The sequence below is a fragment of the Amphiprion ocellaris genome, chromosome 13 (assembly GCF_022539595.1).
Source record: "Amphiprion ocellaris isolate individual 3 ecotype Okinawa chromosome 13, ASM2253959v1, whole genome shotgun sequence".
Lineage (NCBI taxonomy): Eukaryota > Metazoa > Chordata > Actinopteri > Pomacentridae > Amphiprion > Amphiprion ocellaris.
In genome coordinates, this window is record NC_072778.1 from 17425460 (window position 1) to 17450415 (window position 24956).

The following is a 24956-nucleotide window of genomic DNA, read 5'->3' on the forward strand; positions in this document are numbered from 1 at the left end:
ACCCCCAAGCCCCACCACCAAGGTTGAAAGCCATGCCAATCATACTGACTTCTCTGACTCCGATGCTCCCTTGGGTACATCAAGATTATGGACAAACCTCTGAAGCCTGTGAAAAACACATGATGTACAGCACACAGGAAACATTCCATTCAACACTGTCAACGCAATATTATTAGACCAAGGTTCAAACAGGAGTTACAGTGTGTGTTTTCAGAGTGATGCAGGTGTGCTGAGCTGGAGAAGGGAGGTTAAGAAAAAAAAAAACGTTTTGGATCTGGGATGTTAACAGCAAAATATCCTAGAGCCGTGTCAGTAACCAATTCCAACAAATCATTTTCAAAAGGGACAGTAGTAAACAGTAGACAGTTTTTTCTTCTTTTTTTTTTTTTTTTTGCAGCTGCCTGTTTCAGAGAAAGGAAAGGCACCTTCAGCTCACGGTGTACAAATATCTCTCTGGACAAAGAGAGAGAGAAAAAAGAAATAAAATCATTTTTCTCTTTTCTTTTTGCTTCTCCAAATATTCAGTTTCAAAGACAAAGTAAACCTTTAAGTAACATCTTTGGTTCTCTGTTTGTACCGCAAGCAATAAAAAAGCAACCTACCAAATTGTGTTGGCCACCGATTGGCTTGTGTAACTGTGATTAATGCTCATAACTGGGGGAATAGAAAGCAGGGCTAATGTAAAATTAGGAGAAGGGGTTTAATCAGGGTCTGAATTACATGGACCCCGAGTTCCAGTTTGCTGAGTCCTTTTTGTTCACAAAGATTAAGGGAGGAGTCCGGCAGTCCCCCATTGTTCCTCTGAGAAAAGAAACTCATTTGCTTTGAACGATAAATGTCTTTCGAGCATAAATCATGTCTCCTAATCCCTTTACCAATGGCACGTAATGCAAATTGTCTCCCATTTACAGATCAGACAAAAGCGACAGTGGTGGAAGTTTGCACACAGAGTTTGTAACATTGTCCTTCCTGGTGAGGAGAGATGGACTTTCATACAAGATTGCAAGATTAAAGTTGCCTACATCATTTCTAAGAATAAATACTGAATAAGCACCGAGACAGCAATGGTATATTTGAATAAAATATAAATAGAAGACTTGGACCAAATGCTGGGATTTTTATTAATAGGTCAGCTACCAACCAGCTTTAACTTTGGCCCAACTTGAGTGTATTATCCACCTTTCTACTCCAGTGTTCTAATACCATATGAGTCATTTAGCCAGGGGAAGCAGGTTGACATTTAGTTCTGTGTGTGAATGTGCTCCATTTCTATTCCCATGACAATGGTGACTTTAGAAAACATGCAAGCACCTGAATCTCTAAAGGAAATTGGATATCAAAAAGGAATATAAAATGGTCCCTCGTGTGCTCCTCTTCATTAGAAAGAGGCTTATAGATTTACCAGGTTTTAGAAGCCATTCTTAGTTTTGTCTGGTGTTTGTAACTTAAACACCACTAACTAAAGAAGAGAGCAACACATTGTCTAAACATTAGATTTATGAAATACATCCTCAGTTGAGCCCATTCTGCCCTGTAATTCACCTCTCAGGCCAGACTCACACTACAGGAGCTTTAAAATGAGGTTGGCATCACATGCATAAGGAGAAAAATCACAGATGTTCTTCTTTCTAATCTCAGACATGCACACATTATAAGATTTTGAATAATGGCGCATCACACATAATAGGATATTATTAAGATTATTGTGCCAGACAGAGCAATCTGCTAGCAATGCAACACTTCATGAGATCTCATGGGGACACAGATGTAAACAAAATAAAGACTGTATCCCAACAACTTGCAGTAATGTGAATAAAAGTATGCAGTGAGAAAAAACAAAACAAAAGCAGAAGGCTGAGAAATTGTTTGGGAAGATAGGTTAACATAGGTTGTCTATTCTTCAGCAAGAACCTGAAGCAAAATTTTGCAGTTTTAATATCTGTAACATTAGACTCAATGGCAAGAATATTTAGCAATTACGTCCATTGTGCAGGGTGCTGCCATGATCATCGTGACCATCCCTGTTTTGTAAAAAATCATGTTCAGTAGTATCAGTACGGCTCCAAAGAATCTTTGAGCTCTACCAAACAATCTGGGCAGAATATCGAGCCAGACTGAGATCCCAGACCAGATTTTTCCACTGATTGTTCAGAGGGCTAAAACAGGTATAAATCCATCCAAATTGTTCAGTTTCTCATTCCCAGATCAGTTCTCAAGCCTCACATGCACAACATATTCAAGCTTTTTAATGCACAATCTGGGTCAAAAGTGACATCAATCATGACTTTCCAATGGCGGCTAAGGTCAGAGATATAATGTTTTCAGGCTGTCTGTCTGGACACACGTACATCTTATATCTATATCAGTCCCATTCTAATGAAAGCCATATCCCTTGAATGCCAGAAGGAAGTATCTTAAAATGTGACTCTAATGTTCACATGGTTGAGCTGTTTAGATTTTCATGTCAGCAGTTCAAGGTTAAGGTCACTGCAACCTCACGCCTGTCAGTTTCTTGTGAATGTGGTACATCAGGAGCACCTTGAGGGAGTTTCTTTAAATTTGGTTCTGAGGGTGAACTTTTTAGAATTGGGTGCTCAAAGGTTCAAGGTCAGTGTGACCTTGTAAAACACATTTTTGGCCATACCCTAAGAATTCATACACTAATTATGGCAGAAATTCACACAAAGGTCTAAAAGGTCAAAGGGATAAAGACAGTGATGACATTTTATATCTAAAAGGCCAAAGGTGAAGTCTGGACAGGAATGGATGTAAGATAAAATCAGGCTTTATTAATCCGACAGAGGGGGCATTTGCTCTGTTGTAGCAGCAAAGATAGTGCAAACATTCAGGAAATGCAGTGCAAAAACCAAAATAAACCAAAATAACAATAAGTACTAATTATAGATATATGACAGTATTGTACATGCCAGTGGTATTGAACAGATTCTTTCATGAAGGGAAAAATTGATAAAAGTATTAATATAATATTGCACAGATATATCATTATATGCTATTTTTTATTTTTATATATATATATATATATATATATATATATATATATATATATATATATATATATATTCTATTATAGATTATTATGTATATTGCACTGATTTTATTTAAGTAGTAGAAAAATACCTGTGTAGCATATATTCATGTACACATAGAAAAAAGAATAGATATTGCACAAGGTATTTAAAAGTTCAGAATATTCACTATTTATGTGTCTTGTATTGTGCCATCAGAAATATGACAGCTTTTCAACAAACTATAAATGTAAACTCAATAAATAAATTAATAATAAAGGATTTTAAGGAATAATGAATTATTTGGTTTAATATTACTGTCAATCATTTTATTATGTTTTTTGCTAAATAGAAAAATATTTTACATTGAAAATTTAGGATATAGATCAAAAATGACCAACTGGAATGAAAATTAGGAATATACTGTCTATATTTTTGTAGGAAACTTAATGTAATTTTAATTTGTTTCAAATTTGTGCAGCAATTGTGACGATACAATAACACTGAATTTTTCATATGCATTTATTATAAGTACTGAAACCAATGTCAATATTTACAAACATGATGAAAAGACAAGCCAGTATTTCCAGTTGGGCCCACAGTCAAATCATATTTTGATTATTATTCATTATTATAATACTTGAATACAACAGTTCAGTATTTTGCCTCCATAAACATATTTCAATTATATCTTTCCTGTACTTGCATCTTTCTAAACATGGCTGAATGTTCAAAATTGTACACCGTAAATGTCTATTCTGAAGTGAACACTACAATAAAGCAAAGATGTGTCACACAGCACTGATAAGAACAGCTTGTAGATGAAGAAGAATGTGACCTTGACTGGAACATTGCTCAAACACATACATACAAAAATGTTTACATGCAAAAATATAATCTATTCATCCATTGAAATACGGTGTTAGTTATAACTCAGTTCAATTTGATGCATAACATATTAAAGACATGTATTTGCTCTCATTTTTGACTGAAGTTGTGTTTTAGTGTCAAACCGGCTGTTGTTGATGTTGCTTCCATCTGTATCCAAACCTGCATCAACTTTCCTGCTTGAGTGTCTGAATTTGGATCCTCCATCATGAGCTCCATAAGGGAACCATGACAACAGGACTTCTTCTATAAGATGACACATGATGTCAGTGTTCAGGATGTATTTGCTCAATAGGAACTTGCTGTGTGTGACAGGATGTGAGCTTACCTTTCATACTAAAATAAACACTGCAGGGCACACTGATTTTATAGACAGTTTTTCGCAGTGCGATGTCCTCTCTGCTATGGCGGCACTGAGAATAAAATGCAAACAAATAAAGCTTAGGTGATGTGTGTTTTGTGTGCCTGTAAAATTCCATTGAGTATCTGTACATGCATTTGTGTATCTGTGGACTGTAAAAGTATATGAAAGGGTGTGTGTGTGTGCGTGCGTGCGTGCGTGCGTGCGTGCGTGCGTGTGTGTGTGTGCATAGCCTACAAGCAAGAGGCAAGTCTGTGTAATATATTAAGATCAGCATGTGTTAGTCTGACTTTTATTTGTCTGCCTGTGTGTGTGCTTTGGTTAGTCCTGGAGGATCACATTGTTTTCAGAAGGCCCTGTGTGTGGCGACAACATCTGCTTTGAGCGGGTGATCCATCTCCTCTTAGCTGCCATATAACAAGTCATGAGGGATTTTATTCAGTGAATGCCCAACACAGAGGGCTCCATCATAAAATTTACTGTCTCACAAGGGCATTGTAGAGGTTATGCTTTTTACCTCCTACAGCTGAGCATTAATTTGACTTTCTTTATGTAATTACTGTAACTAACTAAATATGTTTTCTGTCTCAAGTGGAGCCAAGATATGAGCTTCTTTTTGTTCAAGTGTTTATGCATTAATAGCTGAATTTTCAGTCGCTAATGAGGCTGTTTGGTAATGGCAACATATTCACTCCTGCTCATTATCATTAGTGTCATCTACAGTTGGTGTACATCTATGCTGTAGGTTTGTATATGGATGGTAGAGACACTGTCCTTATATTTTTGGGAGAATAGAGTTAGTTCTATCAATATTTAAGCAAACGTTTTCACATTATCTGTGGAATGAAGTCATATTAGATCATTCCATTGTGCTTTGTCAGAGGCGACGTCCCCAAAAACAGCCAAGTTAGGTATGCCAGCATTTGACTGGCTTAAAGGAAGGGAGCTACCTGAAGACTCATGTTATGTACAAATGCTCTATTTAACCCTATGAGCCCCGGGCTATTTTCAGGGCAATTTAGTCATTACCTGTTGTTTTTTTTGTATCAATCTAGGCTATTCACAACCTCCATAATCTAATATGACAATATTTGCATTTTTTTTTTTAAAATAAAAACATTGTTTTCTCTGAAATTGTAATGGTATTGCATGTATCTTACAAAAAAAAAGTTCACAGTAGAGCTATCTTTTCAGAATTATGCAGGGGAAGTTGTCTGGAGTCTGGAAATACCACAATGTGGGATACTGTATGATTCACAGATTGGGAAAACGTGTTTAGTTCTTAACGGGGGTGTGGGGGGGTATCCTAATTACAAAGACCTGTTTATCTTGGGCCCCCAGTTTTTAGGCAGTTTCTACCTTCTTGCACTCGTTTTTTGATTTTAAATTACTGCAATGAAAAGAAAAGCCATTCATTTTTTATGTGTGTTTTTTTTAATAGAGTTGGATGTAATGTCAGTCCTGTTAGAGGAAATTTAAACAATTGCTGTCCTTTTAAAACTTCACTGATTTTGGCACACAGAGAAACCACTATGTAATAAGATGCTGTTTATTTTTTGAAAGTTTTTTTTAAAGGGGACTATAGGTCCTGTTCATGGGTCACCTGCTCAACCAGGCGAGCTATCGGGGAACCTGCTGTTTATTTTGACCTTCTGTAGGCCTATGGAAATAATGGAGACTTTGTCACTTGGGTGAAGAAATAACTCAAATCTAAAATTCGTGTTTCATAACATCATTACCTCATTATGTGAAAATATTTAACAAGGTTTATTACAAAGTTTAACTTTCATGTGATATGATATTAACATACCATTGCATAAATATGTTAACTGTGCAATGATTGCATAAATATTGACATATCTACATATTAACATACCTATACAATGATCAGCTCAAGAGTAATTGAAACAAGTGTAATGGGTGTGGAGATGGAGATGTATGCAGCTTGTAACTACGATTAAATTGAATGTAAATTCCAAAATTATTTTTCCTCTCCCCGACACCTTGTCGCATAGACAAGCAACTGGCACTGTTGAAAAGGTGAAGTCGTGCAGTTTCATTTCACACTTCACTGCAATAAATACTTCGAGAGCAATTCAGCCGAGAAGAAGAGATATGAATTTGGACGAAAAGTGCATCCGCCAGGCTCTAAGGGTTAATGGCAGACATGAGGGAAATGAGAGCTGATCAGTGTGTTGACAACAGTAAGTTGTCAGTGCTGTCAGTCCATCCTCAAGTATGTATTTTGTCTTTCAAATAACTTACTCCCTTTCCTCTGCTGTCTGCAGTGCAAAGCACACAAAACATTTTCCCAATACCAGAAAGTTTTGTACTTTGTAAATACCCTGCCATCATCAAAAAAAAAAAAAAAAAAGAAGAAGGGGGAGCCAGCCAATACCCAGAGCACAATAGGTGGTAAACTAACTAACCACAAGCCATGCTAGAATGAAATGAAAACCTGCATTGCTACCTAATATCACCAGCTGTCTTTCCACTGTGGAAAATAATGTCAACTGATGTTAGCTAATTGTGTTAGATAGCAGTAACTGGTGACCTAACTGTGACTTCTTTCATGTGTAACATAGCAGTCAGGTTGCCGGCAGGAGGAAACTTAAAATAGGTGGATATATCAAATTAGGAGTTAAATTTTCAAACCCCATGAAAATGTCACCATTAAGGGATTATTTTCTTTGCAAGAAACACATCAGCAGGAAAAGAGAAGTAGAACAGGCTGATGAGGAAACATGGGTGTCGGAGGTGGGCTGCTGTGTCCCTAGCAATGTTGAGACCAAACCTACGCCCTTGGTGTACATTTCAGCATGTTTGCACAGAGCCCAGTAATAGCAGTGCACTTTCAACACTGGAAGCATAGCAGGAGTTAAAAGTAAGCTTTCATCCCTTCTTTGGATAGAAGACTGTTTTTAAATGCCCCTGGCTTTCTTCCAAGCTTCTAGCCTCGAGCCCATGGGTCTAACAAGCATGATGCTTTGAGGATTGACTTGTGATTCAACCCAAATTTACAAGCTGATTACTATGCAGACACTGAGTCAAGTCGAGTACAGAAATGTGCTCCTTATTTTTGCCAACAATCTTCTGGATGTCCAGAGAATGAAATGGTGTGGATGTGCGTTAGTATGACTGCGTGTCTGTGTGCTCATGTATTTAATGGGCACCAGCTGAAACTTTGATGTAATTGATAAAAGAAGCTGTTCCCCTAATCCTAATGGCACAATTCCTTATGATCCTTTATGCACAGACTTGCAGAGGATCAAAGAAACAGAGTTTTGCCCCAGGCGATAAAAGATGTATTAAAAATGAGTTTGAAGGATATATTAACAGGATATAAATCATGCAATTTATTCAATTGATAAGTTCAGCATTGCCCGTAGTTCACAGGCTATTTTCATCATTCACATATATAATGCTCCAATAACTACTAAACCAACTGTTCTTTACCGTGGCTGGGAAAACACGTTTCTCTGTCTCTAATGAGATGTTTTTCAAAGTAAAAGTCACTGTGGGCGTGGGCTCATTACATCATTTGTCAAATGTTCTCAACTGCACGATACATTTGGGATTCATATATACTGTACATCAGCATAATTTGGATACTATCCCTGCATGTGGGGCATTTTTTTTCATCAGTGGGCTCTCATTGCCCGTGCAGACAAAGAGCGATGTCAGACATAAACCAGCTGAGATCAGTGATGAAATTCTCACTTGAGTACCAGGTCTTCTCTCCAATTAGTACATTCACTCAACACAGAGCCATAAACAAAGAACCAATCCAAATGTATCATTGCAAATAACTGGAGATCAAATGACAGAGCAGAAAACACATCAAAACAGCCCAATTGTTTCTTTAAAAAATTAATGTAATTAACTGCATGCGTAGAAATGAACAAAAACATTATTCCACCCACAATCATGGTACATTTCATAAGTCTTGAGTCGTGTTAATCACTCTAAATTCTATGCACTTTACTCAATATAATAATAATTAGAATTATTATTATTATTATATACACTGTGACCTGTCAAGAAGCTTTTAACATACATTTCCTAGCAATTTAATGCAATTTAGTACAACAGGTATGCCACAAATTACACATGTAGAAAAATTACAATGTGTATAATGTAAGGTAATGATTAAAATATATGTTAGTGAGCTGATATTTATAGGTGCTGTTGAACTGCACTGTATAGCATTGCGATATGTTTCTATGATGTGATATCCTCTGATATTCTCTCTGTTAGAAATCTTCTTTGGGTCCTGTGGCTCGGACTGTTTGCATAATGCATAATAGTTCCAAGAGTGCTGAATCCTTGTCATTAGTTTCATAGTGTTTAAAGGGTCAGACTGATCTACCTATTTGTCTGTATTCCCATGCATGTCTTGCATGTGTATCTGGTGTATAAGCATATTTTGGTCTTTCTTTTGAATGAATGAATCTTCTCTGGAATAAAATAAGCTTTTTGATTAAATGCTGCTGTGCTTGCTTTAATTTCAGTCGGCTGATTGTCAGAACATAAAAGCTGCCTATACTCTCCCCTGCTGGTGCTCCACAAATGAGGAGCTGAGCAAAAAGACTCGATGATGAGGTGCACTGTCATCTATTCTGTCAGCGATTCAGTCTCACAATTCCACATAAAACAAATTAATTCCTGTGCAAGCTTTGATTTATTTTTTTAAGGTGCAAATCAGTAAAAGGGTTGTGCTTTGCTTAAAAAAAAAAAAAAAAAAAACATCCAGGGTTTAAGCCCCATAAGTCTGACCCTGGCACCGCCGATGCTGTATCCACAAAAAAGTGGCTCCCATTAGAACTAAACTGGCTGTGGGGGGGGTGAAAATCACAAAGTCACACAAAAGGCCCGAGTTGCCATTTTGTCTTGAGCAGACAGATTCCCGTGGCTGAGGAATAGAGTGAGACAACCCTTGGTGAAATAGGGTGCTGCTCCCTCACAGGTGATCTATAGTTTGTCAGCACCAATCAGCCTGGAATGGGAGAACAGTCCATTCATCTGCTCATGGCTTATTGAAGAAGGTGGGCTGCTTTTGAATGCCTCAAGCTCACAGCTCCTATTGGATTGAGTCTATTTATCTTCCTCTTTATCAGTTGAGAATGCACTTTTTGATTTATATGTCCATATGATTCTTTTCACTGTGAAGAATTCCCCTATATCCTGAGCACGCAGCTGCAATGAATATGTCTTACTGAATATCAGCAGGCGGTCTCTGTAAAACAGATGTAAGTGGCATCACCTCAGTAGTTCTTCCAGATTTTAGTGCAAGTGATTAAGATATGGAAAGCTTTACGCTGAGAAAAAATATGGTGTTTTAGATGCTCTGAAATGGAAACATATGGATATTACTAGGATTTGCATTTAGACAAGGTATCTCAAGGTCAGCAGAGAATTCCAGTAAAGTACACAGAGCTACCAGCAAATTAGTTTGAGGCACACGTTCTGCCTGTAGATGCATTGTGGATGCACTTCATGATATTTCGGATTGCACAAATCCTGGTTTTACTCTCCAAAAATCTAGTGAGTTTCTTTTCACCTGAATGAGCGAAAGCATCTTTGCTCATTTCACTGCACAGCCAGTCAGAAAAAGAGATACCTTCTACTGCTGACAGAATAAAAGAGATATTCATGCATGCCAAATTCTGCTGACTCACGATTTGTGGTTAATACGCTGTTAAATAATGTGTAGTTTCAGCCAGGCAATTTGGTCAAAGTTGCGCTTCAACTGAGCTGATAATTCCCATAAAGCACAACTAGCCATGCTTTATTGGTTACCATGTCAATTCCTGTGGAAGCCAGAGAGCTTGTTAGTGATGTTTCTTGTGCTCCCTTTTTTTATTTTATGTATGTGTTCTGCTTCATAGAAATTCTTTCAGTTGGAATATGTGTTGGGAAGTATTGCATAAGCCATATATTGATAGCATTTTACTTGCATTTTCATAGAGGATTATTCTTTGCTCAACTTTAAACCCTAAAGATGTTTCCTGTGACTGCATCTGCAGCTGGGTTTTGATGCTGGTCCATTTCTAAATTGGTGAGGAAGCCACAGACTTTCCAAATTAGAAGCTGATTAATTCAAATTCAATACTTGAATACTGTCTCTGCCAACCAGTGACATTGCAGTTCACATACATGTCTGTCAAGAAACATATAATATATTTAATAGGTGTAAACCCAAGTTTTTGGTGATTAAATTTGTATCCAACCAAATATGATCACAATCTCATCTATTGTTAAGGCGCTGAATAATAGAAATAATAGAGAATAAGAGTTTTTGCAAAACTTTTTGATGTCACATTGAAGCTAATCATCAGCTTCATCATTTTATCCTATTACAAATTTTAGTGTTTGTCTCATAATCCACTTGTCTTTGTATCCTAAATTTTTAGCTTTAGTTTTCACGTTTTAGGGTTAGAGAGAAATACAATTTCAGTTCTCTGTATGTGTACGCATGTAGCAGAACCGACAATAAAGCTGACTTTGACTTTGACTTTGACTAAATTCTTAAATGATGGATGAAAATGTGTTTGTGAGGTCACTCTAACCTTAACTTTTGACCACCAAAATCAAATTATTTCCTCCCTGACTCCAGGTGAACATTTGTACCAAAATTGAAGAAATTCCTTCCAAGCTTTGAAGAGTGTTCATGAGTAAGGAGCAGACGGAAAATCCAGAACCACTGGTGCAGAGTTAATAAAAGCATATGAATTCAAACCCCAGCGGCACCGATGTATCTGAGTTACACATAACACCCTTCATGTATAACACATTTTAATAAGACACTAGTTGCTTTATGGCATGGGATTAAATGGCAAATGTAAGCTTGTTTGTCTGCATGGAATAACATAAACTATGAGTAGAAAGCGAATGGGTGGCACTAACTGACACACTGAAATGCAAACACTGTGAATGAGAACACTAGAATATAACTAAATAAACATCAGAGGACTGCTGCAAATGAAATGTCAATAACTTTGCCTTGTTTGACTTTCAAATCATCAGTAATCTATTTACTGGAATTTAAAATTTTGTAATATATCTTCAGAATAATAATGGCCCAAACAGTTTCCAAATGAAAGAATATCTCTAAAACACTGTAAACGCAGTTATATTTATTTGTGTCAGAGCTGAAACTTTCAGTAATTTGGCCAAATAGTTCTCTGCTGACAATTCATGCCGTGAGGTTGTGACATACTTTTCGGCAAAACCAGGGAGGTGGTTTTCTTTGCGTTTTCACATTTCTCAAAGTTTTCTGCCCGTTCTTTCATCTTATTGTCTAAAATATAGCATGAAACTCATAATTACGGGTATTCATGCTGTAAGTGGGAGGTTCAGTCAACACAAAAACTCATCATTGTTAAGAATGCCCTCTCACACGTTAACTGTGTATTAGCTGTCATTAATAATACAGTCAGAATGAGGAATGTGTTGACATTAGAGGAGGTGTAATCAGCCTTCAACAGCTGTTTTAAATCCTAAGTAACTATTGTCACATCACATTAACCATTGCATTTCATGTGTGTGTGTCCTATATAATAATTTCTTTCAGGGCACAACGACAAATATGTTGTCAGTATCATTATTAAATACTCAGGTCTTGTTGTGAAACTCGACTGTTTTGCTCTGCAGCAGATTTCACTGAAATAAATCCCATTCCGCAATAGTTGGATATTACATTTTGTGAACCTGTCATTAAAGCACGACATCTTCCATCTTTAGCCTGTGCCCTTTGTGTGATTCAGCCCCAACTTTTCAAAGTAATTCAAGATTTCATCTTAAAAGAGTGGAATTTACTGCATTGCCATAAAAGCAAGCACTACCAGAGAAGCACAATGCATGTTCAATAAAACAATATGAGATCATAAAGGGTGAGCAATAATGCATCTCAGAGGCAGATTAAATGAAAATCAGGGAACCAATAAGGCTTATAATAATGTACTCTGACAGGCTGACTCTAAAATGTGGCAGACACTCTTACATCTCACAACTGCACACCGTGTTTTCTTCTATTCCAAGAAAGAAACCAGCAATTGACATGACTTTAGATAATGTGAGTTAGAGAAGACATACATTTTAAATTAATAACGGTCTGGCAAGAAAGTTATTATTCATTTTTGACAAAGAGAGGGCATATCAGGGGGTATGTAGTTTAAGGTATAGAATAGTAAAGAATTGTTACCAAGCAGCAGCATAAAAGAATTTGAATTATTCATGATTATTTGTAATACTACAAAGGCTCTGTGGGTCCAGTAATGGATTTCAGACACTACAGATAAAGCCACTGGTGAAGGCCTCAGCAGGGTATTGTGTTTGCAGTCCATACACGATTATTTTTTTTGTAAAAAATGATTGCAACTAAGTATCATTCCATACCCCAGTACAAACTGAACAGGTGGGAAAAATGGGGGGTTTTTGTTTGTTTTTTGTTTGTTTGTTTATTTGTTTTCTGTTTTTCAATTTTTTTAAGTTTATATTCAACAGGTTTGAAGGTTTCATCATGAATGACAGGAATTCTAATGGCAGACCTATTCTCAACTGAGATGCAAATCCATGCAGTCATTCTCTATCTTCATCATTCGGTGCCAAGAGTATCAAAGCCTTTCTCTGTTGTCATGGAAACCTTTTACCCTTTACATTTCCTGTTGTCACTTGTGTTTTTCCACTTGTCCATCTCAATGAGGCAGAGTTCTGACAGTATTCACCATGAGACACGTACAGCACGGTTGTAAGAGCCGATTAAGTCATAGATACAAACGAGTCTTATATGAGAACTTAAATCTATCTATCTATCTACCTATCTATTTTCTTAGACTGTTCTTCTAACTTTTACATCCTCAGGGAAATGTTTCATTTGGCCTTATTCAGTTGACATATTCTCATTGATTACTGAGTGAGAAAGCAATATTGTGTTGAGCATTTGTTGAACATTAGCAGATTCAAATTACTGGCCATTTCGAGAGTATCTGTCTTTTTAAGGAGGACAAATAGTCAGGGGATGATTTTTTTCAGCTTCTCAACCTCTTAACACCATCTAGATGCATAGTAAAATTGCAAACTCCAAAAACAGTTTGGAAATACAGTGTGAGTTTCCAACAAAATGAATTTGTGAAAGTGACTGCAGCAGTAAAACAAAAAAAGTAACCTAAACTGTAAATGTAACAATGGCAGGGATGTTTTGTTTTTGTTTTTGTTTTTTACCTGTGGTAAAAAGTTATTATATAAATTAAAAAGTATGTTATTTATTTCACTGTGTACCTGATTGACAAGTTTGAGAAAATGTTGCGACTGAACACAGAATCACTACCTGTATAGCATTGTGTCATTGCTGGAGAATGGTCTGACTGTGCCTCAATATCACACTGCTATAGCAGGGAAAAATGGAATCTAACTTGTTTGTATTTCTTTAAACCAATCACAGTTGTCAAGAGGGATGCTACATGTAACATAAATATCTCGAAGATTCCTCATATTAGTATTACAAGCTAAAATTTCATTGCTGCATATGGGTCTGTCTTGCTACTTCTGTGCAGCTCTAGCTTAGTAATTGTCTATACTTTTTGTCAGACTCATCACCATTTCATCAACTTCAACAGGCATTTCAGTGCACTCTTACAATTGTGGGAGTCAAATGAGTTTACTGAAATATATTCAGTGGAATGAGGGGGGGGAGGAGATTTTCAGAGTTTTTAAGGCCTCCCCACCCTCCACCTTACAATCACTGCGCTTCCAATTAGAGCTACAATCCCTTCTTTAAATCAGTATCCGGATTTAGGTGAGAAAAGGGTGAAAATAAGATCGCTTTAATGAAGGTATGGCAGAGAAGGAATTTGGCTCAAGTTAAGTCTAATGAAGGATGTTTGAGGATAACAAAACCCCAAGTCTCAGGAGCAACTTAATTACCGAAAACATTTGCCTTCACCTGGATATCGGCCATATCATACAATGTGTTCCTTTGTTTAACAGAGTAACTCAGTTAAAGCAGCCTTATAATAACTTGGACAAAAGCTCTGCTCTGGAATTGAATTCTGTCTTCACTTTTTAAAAACTCTTTTTAGAGGCTTTGCTGAAGTTGTCCTGAAACCAATAAAAGTAATGAAGTTCAATAAATGCACGTGTTAGTCTTCAATAAGCCACAATGTCGACACCCGGGTACAGTATGTACTGCAACCAGAGGCAACAGTTCTTGTGCTTCTTTACTTTTCTTTTTTGTTTTCAAAACTGTTGTATAATCATTTTTAAATGTTCAATAGTTGTTGCTCTCGTAGCAAAACAACATTGTTACTTTGGTAATATGCTGATATTTCATATTGCACAGGATGTCATAACCCTACAGACTATTAAAGATGCATGTGTTTGATTTAGTTAGGCATGAAAATAGATGTGCTAAATGTGCAAAGGAGCCCACAGAGACTGCTTATGTACAGGCTTACATTTGTGTGCTATACCACTGGAAAGAGGCATCATCATTGCAGCTTTCTCACAAAAGGCACATGAGGGAGTCTTGGTCTCAACTATGCTGATTTATGTGTGGCGTCTGCAAAAGAGACACATGCTAATTAACAGGTGGACACAATGTAGTGGTGGCCCAGTTTCAATGCAAAGAATAAAAAAATAAAAAAAACATCAAAACAGTCCACATTACTTGGAACTGCTATTCATCTCAAAGCTCAGCATGGCAGCTTCTTCTTGCTTCATTACTCCCTGCAATATTTTCACACTGGTCTGCTGGTAAAAGAAAGGAAAAATTCAGATATGATTATGATTAAATGAGTGATCTTGGCCAGAGCTGACTAGACGGTGACAATGCTATAATTGTGACTTTTACAGGGGCTTCTACATAATAAAAGCCACCTTAAGCTTTGCCAGTTAATGTCAAAGCTGTAGGAAATGTGTTCTGATACTGTTTTAATACGACAAGAGAGTGGACAGTAATATAAAACTCACAACAGTAACATGAGATTACATGCATGTGTAGTGGGGAAATTTGTGTTCAGTCAAATTTAGTATTTCCCGATAGCTCTTGAACACACCACTAGAGAATTACATCAACTCCTGCCATGGCCCAGTCACTGAATGAGAACATTTAAAGCACCTGTGGCATCATGACTGCCTGTTGTCTCTGTTTGATGTGCTCCTTTGTGACTGAGTTCAGTGATGTAGTCAGAATAGTTTGAAGGGTTTTGGCAGTTTCAAAGAGCATTCATTCATATGCACATGATGATAAAGTGCATTTGTTTGACAGGTCCCCGTTTACCTTGAATTGGTGTGTGTTTGGTTAATGTAGCACTTACAATGGAAATATGCTATCATTAGGAGGGCTAAGGGCTAGGCTAGGGAAAGGTTCGACTCTGGGAGCTGTGTGAGGATTAATGAACGCAAGACACAAATGATGTTACCGGTAACATATTAAAAATAAATAGAAAATACTTGAATGTATCAAGGAAAAACAATGATCAAAATGATAAAGCAGAACAATAACACAAAATTCAGAAAAACATTCACGTACGATTCGCCTGTCATTCAAACATTCCAATCAATTCCATCAATTGCAGATGACAACAAAGCAGATTCACTTCAAAGCAATTTAAAGTGACTATGTGCTATAAAATGTCAGTGATGCAACGGCAGTTCATGATTCAGGTGAAAAGTGAAAGTGGTGTCAGTGTTGCGCTAATCAAGATCATTAATCCATGAAACAAATCCTACCACACCATTGGGGAAGGGCTGGAGCTGTGAGGCTTGAGGCCTGACAATGCGTGGGGTGGGTGAAGGGGTGAATCTTCTCAGTTCTTTCAAGGGTAGCTCACCATCCATCCAAATTATCCATAGAAGCCTAACCTGTTCAACAAACAGGCTTCATCATTATCATCATCAGTCTTAACACTCATCACATCTTTCATTAGTTTCTCACCAATGTTCAGCAAAATGTTTGGTTCATTGTGGTGGCATCCAGAAATGCAAGGACATGATTGTGGAGTTGAAGGCCTGTTAGCATTAACATAAGCATTAGCTATGATACCAAACAGCTTTCAACTTGCTTGACATGAGATTTAACTCACTTTCCTTAATGCTCCAATTTCCAGGATTCCAGGCTGTTAAAAGCGAATGGTTTTCCAGTGCTGAGTGGTGTGGGGTGATCCTGCTGTTCAAATGACTGTTGTGTGTGACTGAATGAAGCTGGATGTGCTTCAAACAAAGGAACCAGGGTGGATTCCAGGTGGGAGAGACTGCAGGTGATTGGCTCAGGTGTTGTGAGTGACAGTGAGGAGATCCAATACTATGGAAGTGACTGATTGTGACTGATTGGCAGTTGTCTGTTCATGTTGGGATTCCTGATGGCCAGCAATGAACTATGGCAGAGTGAGTGCTACATTATGGTTTGTGACACCAAATCTGTCTGCCTTGGCACAATGTGGATCCTGCCTATTCCCTACAAGTGTGCATGACCAAGACAATTATACCAAGGTATGGCTTATTTTGGGCAGCAAGAAACAAGAGTATGATGAGTTCAAGGTAATCTACTATTACATGTTATAAACATGTTATAAACCTATTAACAGCTTGCAATGTGTTTTTGTTGCATTGTAGGTTTTTATCGGCTGCTGTTTTGCCTTTGGTTGTACTAGCTTTGGCTTAGCTTTGCCATGTTAGCCTTCATTCTGTATTTTAGATTGAGCCAACTGTTTTTTCTGCTAATTATGCCCCTTTACTGGAGCAGGTTGTCAGCTGGTGGTGGAGTTCAGACATTATAGTGTTTTTTTTTTTTCTTTTTCCTTCACATGTGGGAATGTAACTGCACTGGGGCACCTTATCTTGATGGCGACTTGACATCAGCTCACCATTGGTTAGTGGTTTGTAGCACTGATTTCACACCACATCGCAGGTTTCTCTCAGTTATCAAATTTGTGTGACCTGTATATGACTAAGGTGGTAGTCAGAAATTAATATAGTAGTTCTTGGGGTATGAGTCCCCAGGTGACAATGGTGGGTTTCTCCTCTTTGTCCCCATTCGTAACCCCTCCTCACATGCATCATTTTCTTTTCATTTGTAATCCAGTGTGTGAGTGAGACTCACCAATAAAAGCCCACATATATAGATGTGAAAATGTCAATATAATTAATAGGTATTGCTGGAAAAGTGCTTATCACAAACTGTATAGAAACAGGGTTCAATTTGCTAAATACAGTCGTGAAAAAAAGTTTTTGGATACCCCATGCATTTGTGAACTATGCATTAAGAATTACTCTTAGGTCTTCAAGGGGTCTTCAATTTCTTTTAGTACAGTCACAGCCAAAATGCTAAACAAATCCTAAAAAAGCCATTCAAAATTTAAAATGATTTGGTTCCATAAAAAATGTTTCAAAGAAAGCACAATCTTCAATTTTTGTTGCTGTGCTTCATGTCTATATAAAGCCAGCACATTTGAAAGTTCTTCAGAGACAAAAATGGCCAAAACAAGGAACCTAATGCAGGAAACATGCCTTTAAATACAGATTCTCAGCCAGAAAGACTACAGATGCCTCCAGATAGCCAGGAAGTGCAGATGCAGTCCTTCAGCAGTTGGATACACTGTGCAGAAATACAGATGAACCAACAGCTTGGAAGACAAACCAAGATCTGGGCATCCAAGGGTTTCTTCAGCAAGAAATGACCGCATCCTGATCTGCATGTGCAGGGAATACCGCCGAATTACATTACCGGAGCCTCAGCAGCAGTGGTCCAACCAAACTGGTGTCCAGTGTTCAACCCGCACTGTATGTGGCCGACTTTCAGATCATGGCTTAAGGTCCTACAAGGCTGTCAAGAAGCCCCTGATCAAGCATTATCGAGCATTATCTCCAGCATGTACAGCACCTACTGTCAAGCATGGTGGAGGCAGTATCACGGTTTGGGGATGCATGAGTGCTGCTGGTGTTGGTCATCTCACTGTCTGTGACATTGAACTCTGCCAAGTATTGTGCCATTCCCAAGACCAGTTCCCAATTATTATTATTATTATTATTATTATTATTATTATTATTATTATTATTATTATTATTATTATTATTATTATTATTATTATTATTATACAATCCTTCCATGTTGTATTTTTAGACAGACAACTGGTTTTGAACAAAGCAACATTATAGCTGTCATGTTGGTGAATGAGTCACAGGAGATAAGCAAACTGTTGACAACTTTTCTTAACGGTCCTCCATCACTTGGCTTTATCCATGTCTTCATCTGCAAGACAGAAGGAGATGGAGTTGAATATAGAAACAGCATTTTACAGCTCAAGCTTTGGAGAACTCAGCTCAAGGGTAGATGCAGACCTGGAGATAGTCGCGGGCAGGGGGTCTATTAACACTTAGGGGAGCCAAGCTTGACAGCTCCTTACTCATCTGGGCCCCACAGGGAAGCTTGTTCTTGCCCCGGCACTGTTGTGATGGTCAATACCAGTGCTTCTAGGGACACCTGGATCTGGGCTGGGATGTTCAGTCACTGTAACGATACCGCTCCATCTGGGATTTGATCCAGTATAGTACTAGAGCCGGACATTATTTTTTCCTTCCTTTCTTTTTTCATTTTTTTCTTTCTTCCTCTTTTTTTTTTTTGCTGAGCTGACAATGAAAGCATTAGGCCATTTAAAATTAATGCAAGAGCAATGCATGTAAACCTACATGTATGGCATAATTGAGGCCTTGTATATGCAAAGCAATATGCAGTAATCATTAGCCCATCAAGCAGATTGTTCTCGTTATGCAGATACTGCTGGGGGCTATGTCACTATCAAGGCAATAATGTCAGTGCATGCTAACTCAGTTTGGCCATTTTGCTCTCTTACACATGTGAATCAAGGACATCAAGTTCTTGTTAGTTGTTTATTATGCAACTGCACAAGAGTTGATTTTCAAATGTATATTTTATTGCTGTTTTTAAAAAAATATTATTATTTTATGGCAATGTTAATATCAGTTTTCCAGAAACAAAACTTGACTAGCTACCATATAACACCTGAATTAGCCAGGTAGTTGTTGTTGTAGATAACTGACTGGCTAATTTTTGGATCTAATATTCATAAATTTTACTATCATCGGAATTGGTAATATGTCAGATCTGATTGCAAATTAATCTAAAATGTGCTGCTTTGGCTCTGAAGCACCACTCTCTAAACAGTTACTGTTCTGGATCAATGACCCACCAACACTATTATCAGACTGCTTATGTCATGAATAAGTAGCCAATCAACACTGTATTCTTTATTTGTGTGAGAGACATATGCAACACAGAGATGCAGCCAATATTTGTGCTATGTTAACAATTAACAGATTACTCACCCATATAACTTGTTTTTTTCACAAGTTATGGCTATAATAATGGTGTTGTTCAGATGTGGTATTAAAGCTTTTAACCTCTACTGCTGGGAAGGCTGTAGCTATGGGATGGAGAGACTGTAGCCATGGGAGCATATAGCTTTGGCCGTTGCCGTTGCTGTGATTCCCCATTGCTATGCTTTGGTCATCAAGATTATGGCTGTGCCAAAGTAGCTACATGCAGAGGTTGTATATGTTCTGTAAATTGACATGGTTTATTATAGCTGAGAGCTGTATTGAAGCTCTTGTTCTCCTGAACACAGAAGGTGAACTGGTACCACATCTGTCATGATGTAAGTACTGCAGGCTCAAAACCCACGTGATTTAGCAATGTATTCTTGGCTAATGTGAATAGGAGCATAAAGAATAGCAACAGTGTTGCTACCATAGCCATGCAAGGAGAGGTGTAAGGAAGCATGGCAAGACATGTGGAGGACATGTTACACTGGCAAAAGTGTACTGGAAAAATTGGAGGCCATTTATTAGACAACTCAAAAACAAATAGCAGCCTGCAGGAAGAAATGTACAGGGAAAAGAATCACTTCTAACAGCAATCAACAGTAAAATGCTGCTATTGTGCTGCCTTCAGAATAGACCATTCCCCACTTCTCTCTCAGTGAGTAGGATGACTACATTTCCCAGTTCAAACTGACCAATCAGGTCAGAGCTCAAAAAGGGAAAGTTAATAACAACTGCATATTATTTTCTTAAAACAGTATTGCCTCAATTTGTACATATATAATCAACCATCAATAATGAACATGTAAAATAATCAAAACATCTGTGATTGAAATTGAGAAATTAGATAAAGTAAAACCAAAATGATATGTGATTAATACCTTTCTACACAAAAGTGCTTGCACATAGTCAGCGAGGAAGCTACTGCTTCATACACACAACCGCAGCTTCAGCCACCACAAACACAGAGCCGCTGCAGCTGCATTGGTTCTAAAGTGTCAGAGCTGAAAGGAGGAATGAGCAATAAATGCAAAAAATGTCGCATCATTTCTACTGTGTATTTCCCTAAGCTGGCACTGCATTACAACTGGACTGGACCAACACACTAACTTTCCCTAATGTGTCAGGGGGGGTACAAAAAATGTTGTAAGGGAACACAAAACTTAATGCCAAAAAAGTCAACGAAAAACAAATCACAAATAAAAAAGCATCACTGGAGGCTCTGGAAATTGTAGCTGCCAAAGATGTTTGCCAACGAGAAGAAAATCACACCACTTTATGAGCGTACCTGAGCAATAACAAAATAAAATAACATGGTATATCCATTATTTGTTGTTTTTTAAGCAAACCGGCAAGCTAGTTAGTTGGCTGGGTGATAAGGCAAGGACTGGTTACAACAAGTGAAATTGGCTGTGGATTTTTATAATGAAAAAACAGCTTTATAAAAAGTACTGGAAAAAATAGACATTTGCAGTTCATATATATATATATATATATATATATATATATATATATATATATGGAGAGAGAGAGAGAGAGAGAGAGAGAGAGAGAGAGAGAGAGATACCCACATGATTGTTTAGCTTTCCCAATATGTGCACCTTACACTAGAACTTTACTTACTGTGGACGATCTTTTGTTTAAATATCAACAAAGTTAGAGAGTTAAAAAAATAAAATAATATCATTAAAGGATCATTCAAGATTATTTCCAGCCAAATTTTTTCTGCAATGGCACATTTTAGAGATAAGGTTGGATATGTGTGCTGTATGCGTGCATGTATGCCATTCAATATGTGTGTACATGCGTGGGTGATACCTTGAGCCAACATGGCGGTTCCCATCTCACAATGGATTCAAAAGGGAGTTCATCTTTGTGTCATTCCAATCCATTTCACCGAGCAGTTCCCAGAAAAGTGATATGCCTATGAATATTTGCTCCCATCCTTATGTAGATGTGTCTTAATGGACTCTGACAGCTGTGTGGCTATTATTGATGTATCTGTGAAACATAATGAAAGTGAAATCACTCCTCAACAATAGATGGCAGCTAAATGGTGAAAATATTCACCCACTCTGACAGGTTAACATGTATCAAAAAATTACCCCACCACACCTAGTCTGGAGTCATTAGTGAACTACAAAACATCCAACTCATTTAATCTGAGGACGCCTTATGGAGATATCAATCTTGCACGTATAATGAGTTACTGATGTGTGATCCTCTGATGATGTTGCCCATGCAGGAGGATTTTTAATGGCACATTCCTGGACAGACACCTTGCACTGAGAAAAACAAGAATGCAATTCTGTTACAAAAGTTTCTCATTTGTAAATTTCCTCCATATTTCACTGGAATACAAGTGGCAGGCATTGAGATTCTGGGCACCTCCCAGCTATGGTCATTGTTAATTAAGGCGGCTGTGTTCTGACTTATTGACCCCTCGTGGCTCAGGGGATTTTGACGGGTTATGGAAGAGCTCATGGAATCTGGCCCGTGGCCCAAGTTCTTTCCGTTTTGGTCATCCGCAGTGTTTGATGCATGGCAATTTAAATCCTCTCGTCTAATTAAATGTGATCTGCACTTGTGCTGAATGACTTTTTTTCTGCTCGCTGAGAGATATCAGCTGCCTTTCACACAAGGTGACATTCCACTTTTCCATTATGCAGGATTATAACAGGTAGGACTTGGAGGATATAGTGTATGTAGAGGGCCACAACCACACTGGAAGTCCCCCCCCTTTTTTTTATTTCTGGTGAATAAGTAATAGTGATGAGCAGCCTGCCAGCCAGGGGGAATCGAAGGGATTTGAGGCTTAATTCACAGCTTAGCTACCTCATCTCTGGTGTCAGCACAATGCAAAGTTCAGTGCTTAATCATTAATAAAATAATGCCATCGGTCAGTCAACAGTCATCTTAAATACGTCTCATTCTAATACTTTTTGTGGTCAATATTTGATCTTTAGGACATAACAGTATAAAGAAAGCGAAAGAGCAGTATCAGTATTATAGTACAAAAAATAGTAGGAGTATAGTAGAGTATGTTTTGGCATAGAAGCAAATAATTTTGATCTCTGATAAACTATATTCACAAAAATACTTGACTAAAATATAACAATTAAAACAGCTCGTGGATTAGAAGTTCAGCAGTCACATCATTAATCTAAGATTAAATGCAAACATATGTACAGTCTATCAACAAACACTGCTATTTGAGATTTAGATGTGTAACACTTGGACAGACGAAGACATGAGACTCTTTGTATTTATCTCAGCAGCACAAACTAATGCACTGTGTGTGAAAAAACATTCAGACTAAATGCACTGAACAGCATATCTTTGCAACCACACTCTTTCTATTTAAACTCAAACCTCCACATAAAATCATACTTGTCAGGGTATTTACATCTGCAGGTCCAATATAAATGCCAAGAATATTTCACGTTTCAAACTAATGTATGATGTTTTATGTATATGTGTGTGTGTTTATGTTACTTGTACATAAATATATGAAATGATATAGAATACATACTATATCAACCTTCATTGAAAATTGTAAGCAGCAGGTTGTTTTTGGAAGCAGTCGTGGTATGCAATGCAGAGATATAAAAAAAAAAAAGATTTGGCCTTCAGAAGTTATGATCTTGTTTTTCCTTCTCCCTTTTTTCTTTGTAGTTTTTGTATAAAGTCATGTGAAAATGCCCTTTGGAAATTATTGACATCTCCAATATATCTGAACAAGAACATTAATCTCTTTGAAGTAGGGCCTACAGTTAAAGGTTTGATTACTTACACACAGTCAAATAATAAATAAAATTTAAACCTTTGTCATAATTTTTTGACATTTCAATAAATAAACACATCAGTCATGTAGAGAAGGTGACTACATTCAGACTTTTAGCACACCTTTAAATCCATAAAATTAGACTCAGTGGTTCCAGATTATGTGCAATTAATTGGAACCTCAGGAGTGACAAGTGGAACCTGTTGGCCTTCAGAAAAAAGGTTGTGCATGCTGCCTGGCAAGGGATTAAAAAAGATCTGTGATTCTGCCAGACAGTCGACCATTGGATGCAAAAAGAGGACTCTGACTACCCTGAAAGTTCACCACAAGATGGACTGTTGGTGTCAAATTAAATGTGTCTTTAGACAGAAAAAGTTTGCACAGATTTGAAGTGGCATGTTGGGGAAAAGGCTTTGCTGTCGATAAAGAACATTAGAGCCAGACTCCAGTTTTCCAGTGAATATACAGTCTAAAGCAGCTACCAAGCATTTTCCAATAGTGTGCTCTTGGCGGATGAATCAAAGATAGACTTGTTTGGTCACAATAACAGTAGGCATGTTTGATTCAGACCAAAGACATCTTTTCAGAGGAACCTCGTACCTGCTGTGAAGCTGGTGGAAGTGTTATGGTTTGGGGTTGCTTCGCTGCCTGGGGGACTGGGCAGCTTGCAGCCATTGAATCAACTGTGAATTTCTGCATCATATCAAAGAGTGCTTGAAGATGATGTGAGGCCATCTGTCTGAAAGTTGAAGTAGAACCGGAAGTGGGCCTCTCAGCGGACTAATGATCCTGAGCACACTAGCAAATCCACCAAAGAATAAAAGAAGGGTTATGAAATGGCCTAGTCAAAAGAAATATAAAACAAACAAGCCAACCAAAAAAAACAAACATTCACATTTGAGTCCCATTAAAATGCTGTCAGGGATGTGAAATGAGAACTACATGGAAGAAAATCAACAAACATCTTGCAAATGAAGGTGTTTTGAAGGCAGAAGTGGTCAAAAACATCAGCAAGTCGATATGCAAAATTCCTAAAAGTAATTTCTGCAAATGGGTTAGTCAGTAATTACCTTTTCCACGGAAAAACAATCTTGTGTCCATTGACATTTTGGTTCAACGGATGATTTAAAAGGCTTGTAGTGTTATTCTAGAACACCACCTTTAAAAGTAGGCATAATGTCAAAGATTATATATTCTAAATATGTCAGATTTCATGGGATCTATTTACATTTTTCAAATGACTGTTAATGTGTATTATGTCATTGTTAAATTCTTGTTCAACGGTCTGGGACTAATGTTAAAATGTAATATTTACAGTTTGCCTCCTAACATGGCTTTATTAGACATCATCTCTATGAGAACAGTTTCTTACATACCTGTGCAGTGGTGTTATTGCTGTTTATCCCCCTTCTTAGGCAGAGCACATAGTATGATTTGGTCTTTGTGGCCAAACCCCAACCCAATGCCTCCAGAACAAATACAGCTAAAGTTGAGCCATGATGACTGCTGGGTCTGGTTGATGATAAGAACATGACATAGCTGGAAGCACTTTGACACTTTA

At 37.6% G+C, this 24956-nt stretch overlaps 1 long non-coding RNA gene across 1 annotated transcript; it reads right to left on the reverse strand.

Moving 5' to 3' along the window:
- Positions 1-14478: 14478 nt before the first annotated feature.
- On the reverse strand, positions 14479-16455 carry LOC111574039 (uncharacterized). The gene is made up of 4 exons (XR_002746584.2): positions 16359-16455; positions 16211-16284; positions 16011-16137; positions 14479-15021 (listed from the first exon to the last, which is right to left on the reverse strand). It is a non-coding gene; the product is annotated as an uncharacterized LOC111574039 (long non-coding RNA).
- Between the last annotated feature and the right edge of the window lie 8501 nt (positions 16456-24956).